A 20,160-nucleotide genomic window follows, 5' to 3' on the forward strand; every position below is an offset into this window, starting at 1 on the left:
AATTGGCGATTTGGCCCTTGGTTTTCAATTGCTGCATAAATCTATCCTCTTTCCTCTTCCACTACTTCTGTTATTGTGACTACTCTGGCTGTTGCAGTCTTCTGAGGCCGGAACTCTTTCTCTTTGGTTGCCCCAGTTCTGGGAAAGGAGTTCAGAGGCTACTCTGGACAGAGGCAGATGGCTGAGCTGGAGTTCTTCCAGGATTGCCCTGATTTTGACGAGATGGACCCTAACTGATAGGAAGGGGGGGCTGGTCTCTGCACCCTCGATCCTTGACTTCCCTATCCCCTTGACATGGCAGGAGTTGGGCAGTCTTTTAGCACAGCTGGTGACCAAAACCCTGACATATCCAAAACACCGGTTCTCACTTTTGAGCTCATCCCTCTGAATCCTTGAAAGAGGTGGGGCTCCTGAGAAAGTGTTTTGTGGGAAGGGTCTTTCTTCACTTCTGAATCTTCCAGTATCCTGATTCTGATTTGGATCTTGCTGTCTCTTTGGGGGAGGAAAGTTTGAAGTACTTCTCGGAGTTTGGAATCTTTTAAAGTTAGAGGGTGTAGGATTTAGCGGGACCTTAACAACAAAGGCTTTGGCAAAGTCCTTTGCCATTCTTACAGCTTCAGCCATTGAGATAGGTTTGACATTCTTTACTAAGGTGTCCAATGGCTCGTTCATTCCTTGAATGAATCTGGCCCATCAGCTGCTCTTCATCCAAGTGCGGGGAATATTTGAGGAGAAGGGCAAAAGCTTGATGGTACTCTTCAATTGTCCGCCGACTATCCTGCTTTAGTTCCAAGAACTCATTCATTTTAGTCTCAAGGAAACCCGGAGGACAAAACCTCTTTCTGAGGTAAGCTTTAAGATCGGTCCAGGTCTAGGTATTCCGGTCGAGACGGTTAGTCTCGCAGTGATTCCTCCAAGCAACCCTAGCCGTTTCCACAATCTTTGATCTGGCGAGAGCCATCTTGCTTCTCTCATTGTAGCCAGTTACATCAAAGTATTCTTCAATAGCCTCAATCCACTTGTCCACTACTTCACCTAACTGCTCCCCTTCACCCTTGAAGGGACTAGGTTGGGATCTATGCATGGCTTTTCGAACATCCGGATCTAACTCTTCATCATCGGTTAGAGGATCCGGTTGCCTTGTGCACAGGCCACACGCCTCATGATTCTGACAAAATGAGATTTTTGTCAACTTAACTTTGACAATAGATTTATGATTATTTAATTTTTGCGATTTATTCTTTAAGAAAATAATTATTTCATCATATTTCATGAAACAAGATTTACTCTGATAATTTTACTAACCATATTCACAATCATGAAAACAATTTAGAATTTTTTTGCAAAAGATCGTTTATTATCAAAAGTTTTCGATATATACATAGACCAAAATCACTGCCTCAATTCCGTATGCATAAAGAAGCAAAACTGCGAAGGAGACATTCCATGGTACACACGATTCATTATAGAAAGAGGTGCTGGAATTCTACTTCTAGGGATAAAGCGGGTAAGAAGCCTAAAAACTCGGCATGAAATTCTGAAGTTCCTGGGTGAATGATTAAAGAGTTGAACATGCTGAACAAGCCCTAGCCTTATCACAATCATGGCTAAGGAAATATTTTGCCTGAGCCTCTGACACTAACTGGTATTGACATTAATACATCATCCTCCAAAGAACCACATATACCGACGTCGTTCAATAGGATTAGGAATGTAAAGACTCTCAAAATGACGTGCGAGTCTCACTCTGCTTACTCGGGTCATAGAGCAGAGTTGATGAGGTACTCGAATGCAAAGGCTATCATATCTTGCTGACTCTGGGAGCATTCAGGAATGCCAAATAGATTCGGGATATCCATCTATAAATTTCCAATTCAATTTATGAGTTTTCAATTTTTGAAGTTCATTCAACATAATATTAACAAGTGAAAATATTATTTCCCAGATTTACTTTAAAATTTTAAGCAATTTTTGTTGCTGCTGTTACGTAAATTTACAACAGCGCTTTGATACCAACTGTAGGATCCCACTGCCTCCTCCGCACACCGGATTCCTGGTATAGCTGGCAGCAGCAGCAGCGAAAGTAGCTCCCTCATGCGCGGGGCAGGGTTTCCCACCTGGGGCCTCGTCCTTGAATGTCTGGGCGGCACGAGACTAAGCTGGTGGTCATTCCGAAAACCAAAACTCAAAAAATTTTCCATGCCCGAAAAACGGGGACGATTCCACCATTTTGAATTTCTTAAGGAATTTTTCTAACGAGGTCAAGCTACTGAACTAACCTTCATCTCAATAACCAGATAGAAGGGAAACTATTATAAACTTAACTTGAAGGGATCAACGCTCTTTTCCTAATTGAATCAGGTACAGCTGTTCATCTATTCATTAGAGAAGTCTTCAGGCTTTTATTTAACTACTTGAGTTCTAAACGTATTCCTATTAATCAATTTTATTATTAAAACTCTACTGATTCCAGCCTCCATCAGGCCCATGGGTTAGCCACCGCCCAACCACTCGAATTGGTAGAACTAGACAAGTACTCACCCACCCATAATTGAATGCCTTTCTTAACTTTTGCTTTAGAATACAGATACGCACACACTCCTCTTTAAACTTCAACTTTTAAAACAATCCATTGACAAACAATTATTGGTTACAGATGTCATAACTCAAAATTTCCATTCAATCCTTGTTTCTCACAAAACAGTATTACTCTGGACTCTTCGTTGAGACCAGCAGATCAGCAGCAACGAGATCCAGTTAACAGATTATAATAATTTTCTCATCATCATACATATATATATCTTCCATGACATACGCATGGGTGTCCTAAGCACTGCGAGCCTGTGCATCGCCTGGTCAGAACCCTCTAGGATCCTCCTTAGGTGTCCTGGCACTTCACTCAGGGACCGCTTCGTCGGGCCTCACCCATCGTACTGGAAGCACACCATTTTTCACCATACCCAGGCTGGTCAAGACCTGGGCAGGTTTTTGCTACGTGAGCCATCCTTTGGACACTCCCCGCCACCAGCTGTTGCAACCAAACTTCCCTTAGAAAAACACATATACCAAATGCTCCCTCCAGCATTCTGACGTAAGAAAGTCCTTTAAGAAAACAGGGTTTCTATGTAAGTTTTCAATTTTGATTTTCTTTTGAATACAATGGGTATATCTTAAATCCGTATCCCAATACTTCTAGATCACAGGTCTAAAATTCCAACAGAATTTCCTGAATTCTGTAACCTTGATCCTCAGATCAGAATCAAGGGTCTTAACTTGATTTCAGATTCGATGGGTGATTTGAGTGAAATTTTCCTGAACTGGTCACATCGTCTTTTCTTGAAACTGACGAAGGAGATTAAGTCTTGGTCATAGTCTGATTCAAGGTTTGAGTCTAGAAAGGTTCTCCCTGAACTAACTTTCTCAAAGGGTAATATTTCAATTACTACTTTACTAAATTTCAATCATTGAGTATTTTGCTTAACTGAATTTAAAACTAATCATGAATTCCTATGAGGAATAAACTAATCATGAATTCCTATGAGGAATAAATTAATCATTTATCTAAAATTTCGACTTCGACAGTTTTTCTCAATTTTCTCATTACCATCCTAAAGAATATGAAACGGTAGAATTTTCTCTCACAAAGTATTTACTTATTTATTTACCAATATTCATGGGATTTAAACATAGGATTAAAGAGAACTCTTATTTTGATATGAAAATTCTGTATGCATCTATTTATGCATAAAATCCATCTTCTATGGAATAACACTTTTATATAAAATAAAATCCTTTTATGCATTTATTTATGTAAAAATAATAATTTTGATGAAAGTAACACTTTTATAATAAAAGAAATTCTTTTATGCATCATTTTATGCATAAAATCAATATTGGTGAAAGTAACACTTTTATAATAAAAAAATTCTTTTATGCATAAAAATCAATATTGGTGAAAGTAACACTTTTATCATAAATAAAATTCTTTTATGCATCATTTTATGCATAAAAAAATAATTTTGATGAAAGTAACACTTTTATAATAAAAAAATTCTTTTATGCATAAAAATCAATATTGGTGAAAGTAACACTTTTATAATAGAAAAAAATCTTTTATGCATAAAAATCAATATTGATGAAAGTAACACTTTTATAATAAAAAAACATCTTTATGCATCATTTTATGCATAAAAATCAATATTGATGAAAGTGACACTTTTATAATAAGAACATTATTTCCAATATGCATCTTTCTATGCATAGAATTTAAATCTAATGAAAATCACTCTTTAATAATAAAAAAATAACCAACATGCATCTTTCTATGCATAGAATTTAAATCTAATGAAAATCACTCTTTTATAATAAAAAAATAACCAACATGCCTCTTTCTATGCATAGAATTTAAATCTAATGAAAATCACTCTTTTATTGAAAAAAAAACCAATATGCATCTTTCTATGCATAGAATTTAAATCTAATGAAAATCACTCTTTTATAATAAAAAATAACCAATATGCATCTTTCTATACATAGAATTTAAATTTTAATGAAAATCACTCTTTTATAATGAAAAAAAATAACCAATATGCATCTTTCTATGCATAGAATTTAGATCTAATGAAAATCACTCTTTTATAATTAAAAAAAATAACCAATATGCATCTTTCTATGCATAACTCTTTTATAATAAAAAAATAACCAATATGCATCTTTCTATGCATAGAATTTAAATTTTAATGCAAATAACACTTTTATAATAAAAATACTTCCACTATGCATTTTTCTATGCCTAGAATAAAAATAACACTTTTAGAATACACAAATGGTGGGGATTACTCTTTTTGAATAATAAAAGATAAAACTTATTTCACAAAATTTAAGAAAATTTTGCCATCACCTCCTTTGTATGGCTACTCATTTTTTAATTTTTTCTATCCTCAAGTTACTTAAAAATTATCCCAAATGGTTTAAAGCATTCTAAACTAATCAAATTCCACTTTTAAAAGAGAAACAATATGAAAAGTTTAATTCTAACAATTTGATTACTTATCTAGGATAAAGAAAGGCTGAATTTAAGAATGAAGAGAGGGGGAAAGCCATTCCAACAAGGCATAACATCATTTTCTCATTTTAAATAAAATAAAAATTAGAAAACCATTAAAAAAAATAAAGAAAAAGTAGGATTTCTAGCTTACTTGAATTTCTGTGAGCTTTCCTTTGGCTTGATGGTTTGAGGGATCTACTCTTGTTTGCAACAAGAGTGGCCACCAATTCTTTTGAAGAGGAAAGGTCAAAAACTAATGAATTATCAATAAATTCACTATTTTTGGCTCTGGGGGGTGAAGTAGAGTAACAGTGCCTAAAACACTTTTAAGCTTCTACAAAGGGGGAGGCTTCTATTTATAGGAAAAAGTGAGCTTCTAACCAAGCAAATTGATTCTAGAATTTTCTAGATCAGTTTGGTCAATTTTTGACCATTTTTGGGTCAGTTTAGCTTAATTTTTGGAACTAGACTTGAATTAGGAGAGAGGAGAGATGAAATATCTCAATATTTGAGAATTTAAAACTCCACCACACATGTGAAATAGGGGCCTCCTTCAAGAGGGGGAATCCCTACTCTCTCAGGTGTCAAAAATTCATTTTTTTAGTATTTCCTTTGGTCCTTAGTCCACTCTTTATCTTATGTGCGTATTTACTCATTTTTGGGGGGATTTTCTTTATTTCTTCAATTTATCTCCTCCATACATTTGGATGAATCTGATTGGCCCCTTAGAACCTTAATTGAAAATTTTTAGAAAATCTGGACCCTTAAGATAAGGCCTTTTGAACAGATTATAATTTATTTCTAATGTACCTTCTGAAGAAAATCTTTTTGAACTTATGTTTTGGGGTAATTTTTTTAAATAAGAAGAGATATTTTTCCATCCAAAAATATCTAAAATCTGAATAACCTCTCTCTAGAATATTTTCTCTCTCTAAGCCAAAATAGGTAGAAACAATATCTTTTATTATTTTGAAGAGGGAATTGATTACAAGGGAAGATACTGGACATCTTGAGGGGCTGGGGAGGAATCTTAGAGGAACGGATTTTGGGGAGGGATGGTGAGGTCAAGGACCTTCGTCGCATTGTCCCCATTAAGGCATCCACCTTTGTGTCAGTGGCACTCGAGGAGGGGATAGAGGGTGTCGGTGGGGATTTCGCCAGTCTTGCCTCTGCAGCTTCTAGCTAGGCCTCTTTCTAATGGAGCATCTCTTTAGTGATTTCTCGATAGCACTCGAAGTCTAGATGTGTCTTGCAAAGGGATTCTTATGTGGCCATAGCTCTTTGCTAAAAGTCTATTGCTTGGGCTAGAGATAGGTCGTTGGTAGCCCTTTGGGTTGCTTCCTATGCTTCTTGGGGCTGGTTTTGGAGCATTGAGGTGGTTGAGAGAGAATTAATCAAATGCTAATCCTTATCATCAATAATGATCGTCTGGAGATGGAGCTTGTTCAGGTTAGAGATGTACAAATCATTGATAGTTTGCTACTCCTGATCTTTCGCAAGAAACATTTATTGCTATGATTTGTTGCTCCTGATCTTTCACAAGAAACATTTATTGCTATGATTTGTTGCAACCTCTTGTTGGCGGTAAATGCAATCGGTCATCTATGTTATGAGATCACGGGCCATGTGAGAGAAGCCCTGGGTGAAGTTTGGGACTTCCCCATGTGCTGCGCCGCAAACACTCTCTGCGTATGCTTCACTGGATTTGAAGCTGCCAGTACTTGCTGAGAGCGGAGGGTCTCCATAGTGTTGAAATGGGAGGAGTGAGGAGAGGATGGGCCCGCATCTAAGTAATGAGGGGGGAAGTCAAATGATCCTTCAAGGGGTGGGGTTTCAAATAGATTCTATGCCAGTTGTTGTGCCTCCTCCTTAGTGGCCTTTCAATTTGCTTCTTTAGCTTCTTGCCCTTCGGGGGTAGGACCTTGGCGGGCTATGGGGGGAATGGGTTCTTTGCCTTTGGAGTTGGGGTGTTGGCACTTTGGCAGTGGTGATTGGGAAGAGGATTGGAGTGGAGGTAGAGAGATGGGGACTACATCTAGCCCACTGAGTTGTATGGCCGTGGGAATCTCCTTCCACCTTGCGGAGTGGTAGGGGAATTTGGTGAGGAGGGTTTTGGATGCAAGTTTTCCCTAGGGGTTTGAGCAGATAGCATGCATCTCTTTGTGTAAATATTCCACCCAATTCATAGGCGTCCCCTAGTGAATTCTGGCTGATGTGGATAGGCTATAACAGCTAAATCTGTCAGCCCACATGGTAGTCAATAAAAATTAAAGGGCTCATGCTGGCATCGCCACAGTGATGTTGCTCCATTCCACATGATCTTTGGTAGTTTTTCCCCTTAAAGTTCCTTTGGTTAACCGGGGCATTAGTGAGCCTCACATATGGTTGGTATAGTTGGGGGCGATGAAGGGCATCTCTGGTGAGGTCTACGCTGAGATGAACTGTCTACGGCTTCCCCCCATTGTCCAGCACCTGACCTATGCCCTGGTTGGCATCCTAAGTTTTTGTAAATATAATAAGTTATAGAGGTCAGGTCCCCACGGCTCCACAGTGGGTAGTCCTCCGAGTCCTAGCTACTCTAGGTGGGTTGCGATGGCAGGTTCAGCGTCATTGGCCTTGTAGCATGGCCCCGTATATGTTAAAACTCTAAATATCTCTCTAGCTAATAACCATGCATAAATGTGCATGAACCAGGCATATACTCATCCACCCAATCCGCTGAGCCCAAGGGTGCACACAAAAATACAATGAAGTATCACATATCTTACCTTAGTGTCCCATATGACCAAGAGATACGACTTCAGTACAGCAGCACATAGCTCTATCATGAAATGGCAAGAGAGTAGACACAATGCTCTACACAAGAGAGGTTGCCTGACGCTAACCTCAACCCAAAGTTAGACCTAACCCTTGCCCCACTAGAGCATGTTCTCATGCTCCCATGTTCACATGCCTAGGGTAGGTTAGCCTCCTAGTATATGCACATATAATGTGCACATAACATACTTCCCCTCTCTCAAAACATTGCACTCTTGCAATGAAAAGAAGGAAAACTGCGTTGAACATTCTCAACTAACTTCCAAGTTGAATCCTCAATTTCCATGACTTTTCACTTAATTTTAACCTCAAAGATTATGTGACTTAGAAGTTTCCTTTCCCTGAATTCAAGTACCTTTTAAGGTTCATATGGAACATAAGATAAATCTTCAACTTCAACAAGTTCTTGAGGAGTAACTGTGTTATCCTCACCTCCCAGCTTCTCTTTCAGTCTACGAACATGAAAAACTGAATGAACTCTGACATGTGGAGGTAGTTTTAATTCATACGCAACCGTGCGCCAATCTGACATATAACTCGGAATGGACCACAATATTTAGGAGATAATTTTGAGCACTTTCCTATTGACAAAGAGTGAGAATATTTAGCAACTTTCCAATAAACCAATGCTCCTAGCTCAAAAGACCAAGAGGTGAGCATCCCCTATCAGCATAAAATCATGCTCTGTCCTAAGCACTCTTGATAGAATCTTGAGCTTGGGTCAACATTTCTTACATGTCTTCTTGCAAGAATCCCTCGATGCATCAAGATCAATGTCCTTAAGACCAACATCAACAAGTGCCCTAGGTTGATACCCATACATAAGCATGAACGGACTATAACCAGTAGTTGAATGCTTAGAACTGTTATGGGAAAATTCCATCATTGGAAGATATTTTTTCCAACTCGATGGTTTTCCAAAGACATATGCACGAAGCATATCCTCTACAATGTGATTCACATGCTCTATTTTCCCCCATCATCAGACTATGGGTGATAAGAGGAACTCATACTTAAAGTAGTTTCCAATTTCTTGAAAACTTTGTTCCAAAAATGATGAAGTTATTGATGCTAACGAGGACATGGCAAATGAGATGTGGGAAGCAGTTCATGAGAAAGTTAATGAGAATATGTCCTCTATTATTTCACCGGGCCATTCTCTGAAGTGGATTTTACCAAAGGCACAGAAAACAACTTTAGATGCCCAAGCATCCAGGAGGAAGTTCAAATAATTGTTTCTCCTAGAAGTAAGCATACAATGAAAACCTTACCATCTTATTTGGGAGAATATGAGAACTGTTCTCAAACCTTGAGGATACCCTCCATGCATAGAAGGTTGACAAAGGAGATGGATATGAGTATCGTGGAAGCTATTTTGTCAGCACCAGTGGCTTGTACCTTACCTTTGCTTGATTTGATAAAGCTTCGACTAGAGTTGTGGAATGATATTGCCACATGTTTGTCAGAGCAGGTATTGAAGGGTCACCATCATTGTACTATACACCCTAAGACAAGCCAGTCCCTATTAAAAAAGTAGGAAAATTTTGTGAGGACAATCAGGGAAATTCAACCCTCCCATTAGAAGTGCGAAAAGTAGCTTCAACTGCAATACTTGATAGTGGAGGAGTGGGCATTGTGACCAGGTCCATTTGGGAAAAGTGGGGCAAACCAGCTATTAGGAGTACCAAGATGTGCTTGCGGCAAGTAGATGGAAGCTTAGAACATCCCATTGGGCTGCTAGAGAACATATTGGTCACCACATGTGGGATTGAATATGAGCACACATTTGCAGTAGTGGATTTTGAAAAGCATCCAAACTATGAAGTGATATTGGGTAGACCATTCATGCGACAATTTCAAATGATTCAAGATTGGGGATACAATTATTTGTACCTCCGACATGATTCTGTCATCACAAGGGTCAACCCAAAGAATCACTCATATCGTGATGTAACAAGGTCTCCAATAGATGAGTTTGATTCTGCTTCATCTGAGGGCTCAAGAGTTACATTGTCAGATGGGCGAGAAGATCTGTGGATGTGTGGAGCCTCATGTAAGGATTTCAACACTGAGAGACTTAAGGGTAATCGAAGTGTATCAGATGAGGCATACATTCCACAACCCTTCCCTGAGCACTTAATTGATTCCCTAGAATGGAGTCATGTCCTTGCAACATTATCGACATGTGCTTTACCTAAGCCAATTCAATTTTGTGACTCAGATGGATATGACATTATTCCTATTGATGTGATAATCCTCGAGGAAGAGTTAGGAAAGGCACGCCTACTCTTGACAGGAAGGGAGGTTCAAGTAGAGATCCCTCGAAGCCGACCTAAACGTAAATGCTGTAAGAGCCATAAGAGAATCCGTAAACAAGATGAGAGGGAACGATGTGAGAGAATACAAAAAGAAGACGAGGAGTTTAAGACTGAACACTCTCGACCACCACCTCACTTCTCAGGAAAGAATGGATATCTATACTATGTCCAAGCACAAGATAGTATCAAAGACCAAGTAAAATGATTAGATGGATTCCAACCAGGAGAAAAGCTAAAAACTGTTAGCAAAAATTGTAAAAAAACGAAGAAACCAAAACAAAAACTCAAGTCTCAAACCGATTCAAAAGAGAGTGTCGGAAGTGCAAAGATAACGGTTGAACAGAAAACTCTGATGCAAGATTACAAAAGAGAGCTCAAAACCGCATGGTCTTCAATTAGTGATTACTCAAGTGGACAAGAACAAGGTCTCAATGTTCCCCCCAACTTCACACAGTACACTCTTCAAGATCGGAAGATTGTTCTTCAACAGCCCATGCGACAAAAGCCAAGCATGCCAGGGGTTTCATATGATGGTCCAGAAGATGCAAAAAAATTTGATATCGCTGAGCCAAGAAAAGAGCCTCGCTATGTGTGGATTGCCACAGACTTGTCCTTAGATGAGGAGAAGTTATTAATTCAAACAATAAAGGAGTATCACGATGTTTTTGCTTGGAGTTATAAAGACCTCAAAGGAGTTGATCCAAGCATATGTTAGCATACAATTCCATCGCGAGAGGATGCAAAGCCTTCCAAGCACGTCCTTATACTTACAATGAGAATTTTTCACGAAAGATAAAAGAAGAAATAGACAAGCTCTTAGAGGTAAAATTTATCTATGAGATTGAACACACTCAATGGGTCTCCCCTATTGTAGTGGTGCTAAATGCAGCTACTATACGTGATCATTACCCACTTCCAATCACGGATCATGTTTTGGAACGAGTTGCAGGGAAAAAGGCATATAGTTTCTTGGATGGATTCTCCAGTTACAATCAAGTGTCAATTGATCCAAAGGATCAACACAAGACAGCCTTTGCTACTGAAGATGGCATCTTTGCCTATCGTGTTATGCCATTTGGTCTAACAAATGTACTAGCAACCTTTGAGCGGTTGATGAGTCATGTATTCAAGGACTACCTTAGGCTATTTTTTGAGATCTTCATGGATGATTTATGTGTTCACTCACAAGAGCATGATGATCATATAGAACACCTCAGACTTGTGTTTCAAAAGTGTCAAGTTTATCGTATATGCTTGAATCCTAACAAGGGCAAATTCATGGTAAGACAAGGGAAAATTTATCGCTTTTCAACCAAAATTCAGGAATCATTCAATCAGAATCCAAATCAACTCATCAATTCTCAACCTGAATTTATATTGTTTCTCGCAGTGGGATTTCAACAGATATGGATAAAATTGATGTCATTGTCTCATTACCTCGGCCTATCAACCCTAAAGGGGTACAAATATTCATGGAACAACATTGTGGCTATTATCGTTGATTCATCTACATGTACGTTGTCCTATTAGCCAGACCATTATATGCTCTTCTTGTGTAAAGTTTAATTGGACTGACGAGTGTGAGGAATCCTTTGAAAAGTTGAAGTAAGCATTAGTGTCTGCACCCATCTTATGGGCACCAGATTGGAACCAAGTCTTTCATGTCCATATTGATGCTTCAAACTTTTCAATTGGATGTATTTTGGCTCAATCGGGAGAATATAATAAGGATTTCCCAATCTCATATGCTAGTCGACAGATGAACAATGCTGAGAAGAATTATACCACAACAGAAAGAGAAGGTTTGTCCATGATATATGCAGTGAAGAAGTTTCGCCATTACCTTTTGGCAAAACAAATTTATATTTTTTGTGGACCATCAAGCATTGCTATATTTGGTGAATAAACCTTGTGCAACTGGAAAGATTGTGAGGTGGTTTGTCATCCTTCTTGAGTTTGATTTTGAACTGGCAGTCCGAAAAGGAACAACTCATCTAAGGGCAGATCATTTGTCTTGAATCACCTCTGGAGAAGCTCCTGTGGGTGTGGATGATGATATGTTAGATTCAACACTTTTCCTTGTAGTAGAGACAGCTCCTAAATGGTCTGAGCCCATCTTAGAAATTTTGACAAGTGGGCAGATACAACTCTTATGCATACCTCTATGCATGAAATTCAATTATGCTAAAAGTAACTCTTTTATAATAAAATATTCATCTCTTATGCTGCATACCTCTATGCATGAAATTCAATTATGCTAAAAGTAACACTTTTATAATAAAATATTCATCTCTTATGCATACCTCTATGCATGAAATTCAATTATGCTAAAAGTAACTCTTTTATAATAAAATATTCATCTCTTATGCATACCTCTATGCATGAAATTCAATTATGCTAAAAGTAACTCTTTTATAATAAAATAATCATCTTCTATGCATACCTCTATGCATGAAATTCAATTATGCTAAAAGTAACTCTTTTATAATAAAATAATCATCTTCTATGCATACCTCTATGCATGAAAATCAATTATGCATAATATAAAAATCAATTTCTCTATGATTACAATGAATATCTTCAATTAATCTAGGATGATAATTCTTAGAATATGGTAAGAAGTCCTCTTTTCATGCTTTGAATGAAATTATTTTATGCGTAATTTTTAGAAAAATTTTGCCCTGGCTCCACTGCTATGTGACTGATAAATCTCAATTTTTCTAAGGGATAAAGCTTATCATTAAGGAAATAATTAGAATGATCCCCAATTGGATCAATAATCTATAATGGATTGAATCATCAATAATCATAAAATACATAAACTAAAAGCATAGAAAAAACCCATTAATTTGACCTCAAGTATAGATTAATCTTGGATTAAGGAAAAGCTTTATGAAAAGCTTCATTTGGATTGAGAATGGGTCATGAGTATGACCATTTCTTGAGTGAGAGAGAGAAATTACATAAAAACCATTTGAATTAAGCATAAATAGAAATTTATGTAATTCTTAACTATCATTAATCAATTAACTTCAATAGCATTCATCAAATTGTGTAACTCTTCACTACCATTCATCAATTAACTTCAATAGCATTCAAAAACCATTCCAATTAAGCTTCTCAAGCTTGAGAGGGGTTGAGAAGAGAGAAACATTGAGAAATTATAGAAAAGATCAAAATTCATCATTTACCTTACAAATTGCTTGATTCTTTGTTCACGGTAGAGGCCCCCAACCAATCAATTGGTTAAGTATGTTGATGGAGCCACCAATGGGGATTGAAGAAAGAGGGAAGCTCCAATTTCTTCAATTTGGAGAGAATTTTAGAGAATAGTAGAAATTAGCATTATTTCAGCATAACTCTAGTATAGTAAAATTCTTCTATTTTTTTCAAAGGACTCATGTTCTATTTATAGGAGAGGGAAGCTCTAACCAAAGCTAACTGAATTGTAGAATTTTTCAGATTCAGTTTGGTTGAATTTGGACTAGATTTGGATCTAGTTTGGTTCCTTTTTTATTCGGTTTGGTTCCATTTTGATTTGGTTTGATTCAAGAGAGAGGAGAGATAAAAATATCACATTATTTTTGAGTTTAAAACTCATTCAAGCATGTGAAATATGCACCTCCTTTAATGGACTCCCCTTCCTTACATATGTGTCAAAATGGAATCATTATACCCAAAATATCTCATATTTTTAATATTGCTTATAGTTTTTTACTAATAAACCTTGTACATTTTCAACTCTTCATCTTATGTGAGCATTTACTCATTTTTGGATACCCAAAATATCTCATATTTTTAATATTGCTCATAGTTCTTTACTAATAAACCTTGTACATTTTCAACTCTTCATCTTATGTGAGCATTTACTCATTTTTGGATACCCAAAATATCTCATATTTTTGATATTACTCATAGTTTCTTACTAATAAACCTTGTACATAGTCAACTCTTCATCTTATGTGAGCATTTACTCATTTTTGGGTATCTTCTTTTACAAAATTGGATTTATCTCCTCCCTACACATGGATTGATGCTATTGGCCCATAGGAACCTTAATTGGACCATAATCCAAAAATTTCTAAAAATCTAGACCCTTAGGCTAAGGTCCTTTAGACCCTTAGGCTAAGGTCCTTTATACCCATTTTCAATAAATTCCAATTGCACATTGGAAAGTTCTTTTTGAATTTCTGTTTCAAGAGAATTCATTTTAATAATATGAGAAATTTTTCTATCTAAAAATATTTAAAATTTGAATATTCTCTCTCTAGAATATTCTCTCTCTAAGTCAAAACAATTAGAAACAAGGTTTTTTTTTAAATTTCTGAAGAGGGGATTGATTACAGGGGAAGATGCTGGACATTTTGAGAGGCTGGGGAGGAATCTTACATTCTCTCCCACTTGAAAAGCGCGAGATGTCCTCATCTCGCAAACTTGGGATAATTTCGCAAGATGCACGAACATGAGACTTAGAGAAAAATTAATTAAGATTAACCACAAAAAAAGTCTCAAAGAGAGAAAGATTCGAGATAAGAACAAGATTTAAACTTTATTCATTCTTGAAACATATACAGTTAAAGATAGAAGAACTCTTTACACTTCCATAAGCCCGTCCATCATATGATCACAAAAGCAGCACTCACAAGCTGCGCACGTATAAGGTAACTCATCTATGGGAATAATTCTGTTGGTTATTGCCGCACCTATCTCAGTGGTATGAGGTGATCTAACAAAAGGACCTTTGAGAGGCAAGCCAAAAACGGGTAAAGGCATATCTTCTAATGAGGAAGAAAACACGCTAGTAAGAAGACCCGCTTAGAAAACCCAAGATGTCTTGATCTCATGACGTAGTAGTATCGGGGACCCAAACCCAAGGCTTCAATAACCATGGCCAAGCGGACATTGTTACGAAAGTGTTGCTGTCCCCAGGGTGTTACCCTAGTTATGTCTTGATAGGTCCGCCATTTGGTCTGAGCTACAGAAGTTCCCAAGTGAGGAAAAAGTGAGCGCTCGTACTGTTCTATAAAATCCTTCTTCACAGACTCGCTTACGTCTTGAAGGTGAGAAATCATCATGGATAAAACTAATTCCTGTTGCCAAGCCATGAAGGAGATTAAGAAGAAGGGAGATCGATGGAAGTAAGATTACTGTGAGCGACAAGTAAAAGTTACGACTTATATAAAAAAGGAAGGAGCTAGCGTAACCTAGAAGCCAACGGTATCTTGCCACTGAAGTTTTACCGTCTTTCCATGATTTGGTTTTGGCACATATTTCTATAGGAGGCATTAAGAACTTTGAGATGAGGAGATAAAAGAAGCTCGTAAGCTAAGTCACTTACTTTCTTTGAATTCAGATAAGGCTCACAATATCTGGGGGATAACTTCTTATACTCCCCAAGAGATAAAGTACTTCTTTTGGGCGTACTCGAATGAAAACCAAAACCTTGGTGTATCCAAAAAACCGATTTTCACTTCTGAACTCATTGTTCTGAATCCTTAAAACAGGCGTGACTCTTGAGAAGTATTTTAGGAAAAGGGTCTTCCTTTTTTAAACAGAATCTTTCTTTTATTTTAGAGAGGGAATAATTATAAGATCAAAAAGGGAGATTCTTACTCCTGTATGCCTCGAAGGCTGGGGAGGAATCTTACATTCTACCCCACTTAAAAAAGTGCGAGATGTCCTCATCTCGCAAGGTAGAGGACAACTCTTTTTCTTAAGATCCAATTTTATTCTGAGGTTCCTTATATTCTTGTCAACCCAACAGAATACTGGGATAAATATCCCTTACATAGAACTCATCATTAAATAACAATTCATTCAGATCATATCATTCATATCTTTAACATGATAATGGTCCATTAGATCGAAAAATTTCCTTCTGATGAACATTCCTCCACGGGAATTTCAGTCAAGTAAGTTCTCAATTTGTCATCCCTTAACTTGATCTACCGGTCAAGTGTTAACAGTAGCAGTTTGACAGCACAACCCACTAATCTCATAGTGGTCTGCTGAAATCATTATCATCATTCTAGTTATGAATATCATCACAGGGACTCGTCCCATTCATCCTCATTGTGGTTTCGCTCAGGTTATTATATTTCAACTAAATTTCAAAATCATCATTTTTCAATCAGAATCCAAATCAATTCTCAAACAGAATTAAAAATTATATCAACCACATTCGAAATCATCATCTGGATAGCATTAACACTTATAATTTCAAGTCTTAGATTTACTCGTATATACTGTCAGTAAAGAGCTGCAATTATACTCTCGGTATATACGGGTAGTCACGGCCCTTGGAATTATAAGATAAATACCATCATGTCTAGGCCCCTCAAGCAAGTCAGGGATTCTATATAATTGCGGTACTTCCATCTGAAGACCCAATTACCAAATTACAAATTTCAGTTTGAATATCAAATTGTATGAATTATATCACACAATTATAACCTTTTTGTGTTTCTTGATAAATTTTTGACATATTTGTCTTCTCAGTTGATCTTTATTAACCAAATGCTCTGATACCAACTGTGAGATCCCCCTGTTCCCACTGATGAGCAACGGATTCGGGTACTAGCAGCAGAAGTAGCACTCGTCCACGGATATCCGGACAAGAGACTAATCCGTCGGTTTTTCCAAAACCGAACTCGGAAAAACTTTCCTTACCCGGAAAGCACGGGCGATTCCACCAGGATAACTTTTTACTCTAACGTAGTCAAGACCATTACTGATCAAGCTGATCCGATTGTACCTATAAAGATACTCGGTCAGATCAAGGAAGAAACTTGCACTTGGATCATTGGGATCAACGCTTTTTTCTCCATCAAGGAGGCACAGCCGTTGATTCCTATCCATAGAACAATTACTATCCGCCGAGATTTACTTTATCTATCGTAATAACAGAAATTGAGTCTCGATTTACGGATCCATTAGTCCAGCCTAACCCCATCCAGTCCCATGGGTTAGCCAACCGCCCAACCACTATAGTGATGGGATCCAATTTGGAATTTGGTTAGGTTTTGTCTCGAGTACCAAGGAAAATATTTCTAAGGCCCCCTAGCCGAAAGTTCATGCAAACATAAAATTAGCCACACTACTTACACACCCAATATGAAATTACCTTTTCACAGATTCAACCAGTTTTAAAACAATCCTTTAATGAAACCATAGTACCACTGATCACAATCTTCCAAATTATCCGGTTGATTCTTAATTTCCTATCATTCCTTCATCAGAGTATCTATGGCATCATTGGCAACTAGAACGCTCACCAACTGTCCACTCAGGGGCATTTTCAATAGTTCCTAGCCCATAATACTCGGCAATATAATCACTTATAAAAATAAAGATAGACTCTCGTTGAAGATCAGCAAGATCAACCAACAGATCCATATAAAGAGCCATGGACTCATCCATTGAAGACCAGCAAGGTCAATCAACCAGATCCATGCCCGATTTCACAAAACAACTCTTACTCCTTGTTCCAATATCTTCCTCGACGTACGCGTGGGTATCCTAGGTGACCCAGAGCCCGAGCATCATATGGTCAGCACCCTCTAGGATCCTTTGCAGGTGACCTAGCGCTTCACTCATAGGCCGCTTCCTTGGTCCCTCATCCACCGTACCGGAAGCTCACCATTTTAATCGAACCGAGGCTGGTCAAGACCTCAGTCGACCTTGCTACGCGAGACGTCCTCCATTGACTCTCCGTCAGCAGTTGTAACTTTATCAGTTAGGTCTCCACGACCTTAATCACAAGACGGTCAAAATGCTTTCCCAGCATTCTTGACATAAAACAGTCATTTACAAACAGCATTTACAAACAGTTTACAAATACAGTTTCTATATTAACTCTCATTTTTCCACATTATCCCTCATCAATCCACATTACTTATTCCACATTCCATTTATATGTGTTCTCATTCTATCACATCATTTTCCATCTCATCACTTCAGATTCCTTCACATCACATATCATATATTCACATCCATACATATATCCACATCCACATCCACATTCAAATCCATACATCCACATCTACATCCATGCATCTATTTTCACATCCACATCTACATGCACATTCATGCATCCTCATCCATACATCCACATCTACATGCACATTCACATCCATACATCCACATCTATATGCGTACATTTTCATCTACATGCATACATCCACATCCCATCCATGCATCTACATCCACATCCTCATTTACATCCATACATTCACATTCACACTCACATCTACATGCATACATCCATACATACACATCCACATTTACATCCATGCATCCACATCCACATCCTCATTCACATCCATACATCCACATTCATGCATCCACATCTACATGCATACATCCGTACATACCCATCCACATTCACATCCATATTCTCACCCTATCACAACCCATATACATCTTATCCCATCACATACACTTCTTACCTCATCCCATACACATCCTATCTCTTCTTAACTCATCTTATCACATCCTAACTCATCTCATATGCATCTTATCACATCTTATCACTTCCCATATCTTTTATGCATACCTCTATGCATGAAATTCAATTATGCTAAAAGTAACACTTTTATAATAAAATATTTATCTTTTATGCATACCTCTATGCATGAAATTCAATTATGCTAAAAGTAACACTTTTATAATAAAATATTCATTCTCTTATGCATACCTCTATGCATGAAATTCAATTATGCTAAAAGTAACTCTTTTATAATAAAATATTCATCTCTTATGCATACCTCTATGCATGAAATTCAATTATGCTAAAAGTAACTCTTTTATAATAAAATATTCATCTCTTATGCTGCATACCTCTATGCATGAAATTCAATTATGCTAAAAGTAACACTTTTATAATAAAATATTCATCTCTTATGCATACCTCTATGCATGAAATTCAATTATGCTAAAAGTAACTCTTTTATAATAAAATATTCATCTCTTATGCATACCTCTATGCATGAAATTCAATTATGCTAAAAGTAACTCTTTTATAATAAAATAATCATCTTCTATGCATACCTCTATGCATGAAATTCAATTATGCTAAAAGTAACTCTTTTATAATAAAATAATATCTTCTATGCATACCTCTATGCATGAAAATCAATTATGCATAGTATAAAAATCAATTTCTCTATGATTACAATGAATATCTTCAATTAATCTAGGATGATAATTCCTAGAATATGGTAGGAAGTCCTCTTTTCATGCTTTGAATGAAATTATTTTATGCGTAATTTTTATAAAAATTTTACCATAGCTCCGCTGCTATGACTGATAAATCTCAATTTTTCTAAGGGATAAAGCTTATCATTAAGGAAATAATTATAATGATCCCCAATTGGATCAATAATCCATAATGGATTGAATCATCAATAATCATGAAATACATAAACTAAAAGCATAGAAAAAAACCATTAATTTTGCCTCAAGTATAGATTAATCTTGGATTAAGGAAAAGCTTTATGAAAAGCTTCATTTGGATTGAGAATGGGTCATGAGTATGACCATTTCTTGAGTGAGAGAGAGAAATTACATAAAAACCATTTGAATTAAGCATAAATGGAAATTTATGTAATTCTTGACTATCATTAATCAATTAACTTCAATAGCATTCATCAAATTATGTAACTCTTCAGTACCATTCATCAATTAACTTCAATAGCATTCAAAAGCCATTCCAATTAAGCTTCTCAAGCTTGAGAGGGGTTGAGAAGAGAGAAACATTGAGAAATTATAGAAAAGATCAAAATTCATCATTTACCTTACAAATTGCTTGATTCTTTGTTCACGGTAGAGGCCCCCAACCAATCAATTGGTTAAGTATGTTGATGGAGCCACCAATGGGGATTGAAGAAAGAGGGAAGCTCCAATTTCTTCAATTTGGAGAGAATTTTAGAGAATAGTAGAAATTAGCATTATTTCAGCATAACTCTAGTATAGTAAAAT

The sequence above is a fragment of the Cibotium barometz genome, chromosome 65 (genome assembly GCF_041138505.1).
Source record: "Cibotium barometz isolate CiBa-2024 chromosome 65, ASM4113850v1, whole genome shotgun sequence".
Classification (NCBI taxonomy): domain Eukaryota; kingdom Viridiplantae; phylum Streptophyta; class Polypodiopsida; order Cyatheales; family Cibotiaceae; genus Cibotium; species Cibotium barometz.